We start from the raw sequence: 6,002 nt of genomic DNA, 5'->3' as shown, positions 1-6,002 counted from the left end.
TCACACAATCAATTTCAAACAATTATACAAATAATCATAGGAGGCATACAAGATATCGAAAAATTTATAAGATTATCCAACGAAAATAAAATAACATAAAAACAAAGATACATGTTATATGGCAGTGGCAGCAGGATTTCTCTGGGTTGGCTTCAAAGGTGGTCTTCCGGTGGTGGCTGGTGGTCACCGAAAAACAACACATCAGTAAAAAAAACAAATCAAAGCATCCTTACCTGTTCTGTAGGCAGTGGCCACCGGATTTTGGGGGTGTTCAATGGTGGTCCTCCGGTGGTGGCTTGTGGTCATCGGGGATATACTAGAACACAACAACAAACTTCAACAATTGTATACCAACAAGAAATTACTAACCGTAACTCTATATGGATGATTTCTTTTATGAGGGTAAACCTCAGCACCAACAGAAAAGCACTCAACACATAGATCAAAATCAGAGTAACAAGCACTCAACACAAAGAAGAGGACCTAACTTTAACTTCATGTAATTTTAGTTAATAAAGGAAAAGAATCCTCTCGCTTTGTTACTTCCTTTTCCACAACAACTCCCTTTGTTTTTGCTTTTTCACCAACACAAGACTTCTCCCCTTTATCTTTCTTTCCACTTTTATCTGCAAACATTATTAAAATTAATAATAATAATAATAATAATAATAATAATAATAATAATAATAATAATAATAATAATAATAATTACCAACCCTTTTGCTTTATCACTAAATATTCAGAGGCTCAGGGTTTTCAGGGAAAAATAATAATGACCTTTATCTTTATCTAAATTCACTCGATTGAAATTCCCTTTGTTTTTCTTACTTTGACTTGTGATACTTGCTAGAACAGAAGAAGCAATCTCATTGGCTCCATAACTAATGGAACTCAAGATTCCACCAGATGATGATCTACCAAGTACTTTAACATATAAAGGGGATAAAATCAATATTTTAAAAGGATGACCCCTCTGGTTGATCTATCACCTCAGTCCACCTTATAGCCCATTGGTGTAAAACTTGCACCCAATCTACTATTATGAGTCCAAAGCAATATTCAGTAGAAAACTCAAGATTCAAATGAATCGTAGTACGCACCTAGCTAGCTTGTTTAGCTATACATATAATTAAACAACTTTAAAAAGGGTACATAATGAGTGAACATACTGCCAACTAGCTATTAAATTTAAAGACTATTGCATGTGTCGTGTAGTGTTAATTTAAACCAGAAAGCAATCAAGTGAAACTCCATCATATATATATATATATATATATATATATATATATATATATATATATATATATAGGTAGAGGGAGAGAGAGAGAGAAAGAACCTGTTGTGCCTGAAGACAAGCATATTTCTAAAAATGCCCTTGCACAACAAGGTGGATTGCAACCATTACTGGATTCCAAAAATGCCCTTGCAAGACAACAACCTGTTGTGCCTAAAGACAAGCATATTTCCCTTGGACGCCCTTTGCAAGCCCAACCGGAGAACAGGGTGACAAGGGCAATATCGGAAGGAGGAGGTAACAAAAACCATGTGTTAAGAGTTAGAAACTTAGACTTCACAATGAAGAAATAAATAAACAATGGTCTGAGAAAAAATTGACAAAAATAGACAAACCTGCCATATGCATATTGTGGAGAAATGATTTTGATTCCTCTTCAGTAAGTGATCCAACTAACCATGGCAAAACACATTCAATTACTCTCAAAGCCATTACAAATAAACTTGGGTATAAGAGATGTCGTTGTCTTGTAGGAGTAAAATGCTTGTGTGCAAGTGGGAGAACCTGAAATTGAAATCACATAAGGGCGTTATGGTACATAAAAGTCATAAAAAGAAAGACTGGTGATTCACTATTTCACTCATTCACCTGAAGTTCTTCATTTTGAAATGTTTCTCAATGATGGACATGATATGATCAGCATGTGAGCATAACTTTGAACAAAATTCAGATGAAGATGAATTTGCTCCATCTTTTTCTATGCTTTCAATCAAACATCTAAATTTGTGAAAGTCACTCTCTTCTTCTATGTGTTCTTGGGTGAATGACAGCTCAGCATCTACAACAGGGAATATATCTTCTGCAATACTGCATTCAAAAGGATAAAATTAGTATCAAATTATCAATGTTTCAATATGCAAACTTGTCAAATTCACGTGATTGCTATAGAAGGGTACCTATGGAATATGCAAACTTCTGCAATAAATTGGAGTCTTTTATTAAACATGGATATATCTGAAAAGTCTCCAGATAACTATATCCTTCTAGCTGTTTCATCTATATCAATTAATTCTTTTATTATAGCTTTGTGCAAGTGTAATATTTCATCTACAGGGCGATCAGGTAGTGAATCTGTGGAATCGTCAATTGACCTCAAGAAAGATTCTTGTTTTTTAGGTCTGGAAGATAAACATGGACAATAATGCCCTTCCTCACACTCTTCAGAGATTTTTCGCTTTTTAAAACCATTTGCACCATCCATCCATGTGAATATAATCTTAAATTAGAATAAGAAGTAATTTGTCAGATAGGAACGAGAAAATGATTAAAAGATGAACATGGACAAAAATACCCTTACTCACCTGTTGAAGTAGCTTTTCTTATGGGATTACTTTGCATAAACAATTACGCATCTCATGGCGTTCTTCAGAAAATACAGAAGCTAAAAGCTATGGAAGAAACTCTTCCATCATGTTTATAGGAATGCTGCATAAAAATTGCCAAACTAACGATGCTTGTTCCTCATATGAAAATTTCTCAACGAGCAAGGGGAACACCTAAAATGATAATTAACAATTATTTTTTTTTGAATATTGAGATAATAACATGATTCTTGGATAAACTTGTTAGACATTATTACATGTTCTTCTTCTTTGGACATGTGTTGATTGATTGATGTTTGAAGGGCACATGTGCAGGATGCTAATTCTCTTCTAAAGCTTTCTTCATTTTGCATGTCTGAATCCAGTAATGTGAACAGTTGATCAAAGATGACACTTTCGCCCTCGGGTTCAAGAGAATACGTTCTAGCCACGTTCTTGACACGGATGTCTAAAGCTGGAAAAATAACCTGAAAGTATGAAAGAAATAAACATGTTACAAATCTTATGCAACATAGCACCATATCTTTTTAGAATGAAGCCACTGATAAGAAAATTAGTAGGATTATTATGTGAAAGTGCAGTTCTATGCCTTCCAGTGATGAACAGAACACTCAAAGAGTCTAACAACTTTAATAGAAGCTATTACAAATGCAAAGATACAAGGACTTATATCCCTACTGTAAACTTTTGTAACTCTTTCCTCTTCATTTCAAACGTTCTCTTGCTAATTTATCATGACATACCTCACCTTGAACCTTTTTTTTTGGGTATCAACCACCAGTTAATTCTCAATATAGGTTGCATACAGAAGCAAATAAACTTCGTATAACCTGGTTGGAGAAAATGGGCAGACTTCAGCTATGAGTGTGAAATGAATTCCATTAAAATAGCATGAATTTTTAAACGTACAAATACAACGCTAGAAAATCCCACTCAAGAACTTAGATATACCATCGTCATCATTTATCACCATAAAAATTAAGAATATTACACATATATGATACATAATCTGGTAGTAATTTAATCTGATATGCTTTCGAGATTAAAGGCAAAATATATACAAACCTCGTCTTCGGCATTGCAGTGGTGTTTATAGATTGATCCAAGGAACTGATTGCGCTTAAGCAAGGGCTCAATTTCCACATGAGAATTAGTAGCAAAAGCGATGGCAGATAGGTTTAGGGCATCAAGCTCCGACCGTCTGGCTTTATGAAAGAACAAGAAGATATGAATTAGCGAACTTTGTTTCTTGGAAGATTGGTTACTGCTGGACGGATCTATCTGGTTCACTGCCCCTCCACCGAAAGCCGACATCACCGCCACACCACCACCTCCAACGTCCCGGTGTTACACTGTCCTGAAAACACCAAAACATAACTTTGAAATAAGGACTAAAATCAAACATACCAAGGCCCTATACATTTCCGGGACCTTGCAAATGAAGACACAGTGTAAGAAGAAAAGCCGGTTGAGATCGAGAGTATTGAAGTAGAAAAGAATCGGTCCCATTCCAATTTCGAAAGTGAACAAAACCGGAAAAGGAATCTGAAAAAATACCCGATGATCCAGAGTTGAAAGAAGTTGAAATGGAAGATTGATTGTTTGAATTCGCTCAGTTATTCCAAACCCTCACACGTACTAGGTTGAGAGAAAACGAGAGAAGCGGAAGCTTGAAAGAAAATAAAACCCTAGCACGTGCTAGAGAGAAGGGAGGTGGCGATGGCTTAAGGTTTACAGAGAGATGGGAGGTAGAGAATGAAGGGAGATCTAGAGGAGAGAGTATCAGAGACGGGAGAGTGGATTGCAAGGATGAAAGATAGATAGAAGATAAACAAAACGAGGCGGGTTTTCAAAATTTTGGGGATTTCATTTCCCCCGTCGTCTACTAAAAGCGCGTTTCAGGTCCTACTCGAAAAGGGATATCATGAAACTTTCATGAAAAGGGATATCATGAAACTTTCCGTACTGTGCGCTCCTTCTAACCTCGAAACCTTAAACCAATGGTTTTAAATTTCTTGGAGGTCGGATGAGACAATGCCTTCCTCTTCTCCTTCTTATGAGTCTCTAACTCCATTTCTATCCTCCTAGCATGCTACTGCATCTCAACTAAAGTCTTTTATCGATTGTTTCATACAAACTCCTTGATTTCAGTCTTGAGCATGATTAATTACCAATATATTTTTACTTGTAAGAGGTTGCGTACTCGGGGTAGAACAAGGCACTCTCAGTAAAGATCTTGGTGATTTCCATCACCAATTCAGTTTTCTGCTTGAGAGACAAGAATTCCTGAGCTATTCGTTCCTTTTCCACAAATGGGAGATATTCTTCCATGAACTTTTCAACAAATTGTTCCCAGGTCAGCAAGAAAGAGAGATACGTGTGAGAAGTAAAAAAGGCTTAATGGGGTATTTATAGTACAATTTCGGGCAGGGCATGCCTCACGATCTACCAGGTGTGCCACGCCTTCTGTAGGTGGGTTGGGTGGAGCATGTCTACCACGTGTCACCTGATGGGTGGTCAGCGCCTTCAGCTTCTAGAAGGGTGCACCGTACCCCTGCACGCATATACGGTTTCCTGATTTTTAAAAAAATCACATCTTTCTCATACTAGATCTATTTTCTTCGTTCTTTATACCCATGCGTACCTATCGACGCGTACTACAACTTTTATTTAGACTCAGTCTGCAAATTCTCACCTTATTTTTAATTTTATATTTTTAAAGTGCTTAGATTGTTAAAACCCGTATAAAAATCATAACTCTTTCATACAGACTCCATTCTCGGCTATTTTTACATTGACGAGATCTTCAATTCCCATTCAGATTGTTTTTCCTAATAATCAACTGATCATAATTTTGTTTTTTTCTCACACACTGTTGCACTGAAACTTTAAAAATCATAACTTCATCATATAAAGTCAGATTTAGGCATTCTTTTATATGCACGAGTTTGCTTTTACGATTACTATGAATATCATTTCGATTACTTAGAACAATAAGCGATCTATCTCCGATTCGTATTTTACGATGCGCTTTTCCGTATAGGGATGAATGAAAAACTTTGAAGAATTATAACTTCTTCATACGGAGTCAGATTCAAGTATGTTATATATCTATGAAAATCGTATTGACGTCTTGTATACTTTTATGATTACTATTTTGGCATAAACGTAATACATTTCTACTTTTTATTTCATAATAATTGTTTAATATTACAATTTATAGATATTGTAGAAATGGGGTGTTACAACTTTACTTAAAAGGAACAACTGACTGTTCTTTATGTTTGATAAAGAAAATAGTAGTGTTAGAAGGGTTCACTGATGCAGACTTAGGTGGATGTGCATATTCAGGCAAGAGCACAATGGGTTCTGTGTTCCTGATTGGA

General features: G+C 35.8%; 1 pseudogene; it reads right to left on the bottom strand.

Annotated features, from left to right (window-relative positions):
* Window positions 1-271: 271 nt before the first annotated feature.
* Window positions 272-3,963, bottom strand: LOC145040483 (zinc finger protein BRUTUS-like; annotated as a pseudogene).
* Between the last annotated feature and the right edge of the window lie 2,039 nt (window positions 3,964-6,002).

This window comes from Lactuca saligna, chromosome 4, assembly GCF_052625555.1.
Source record: "Lactuca saligna cultivar CGN05327 chromosome 4, ASM5262555v1, whole genome shotgun sequence".
Lineage (NCBI taxonomy): Eukaryota > Viridiplantae > Streptophyta > Magnoliopsida > Asterales > Asteraceae > Lactuca > Lactuca saligna.
This window is presented reverse-complemented; position numbering and strand designations above follow the sequence as displayed.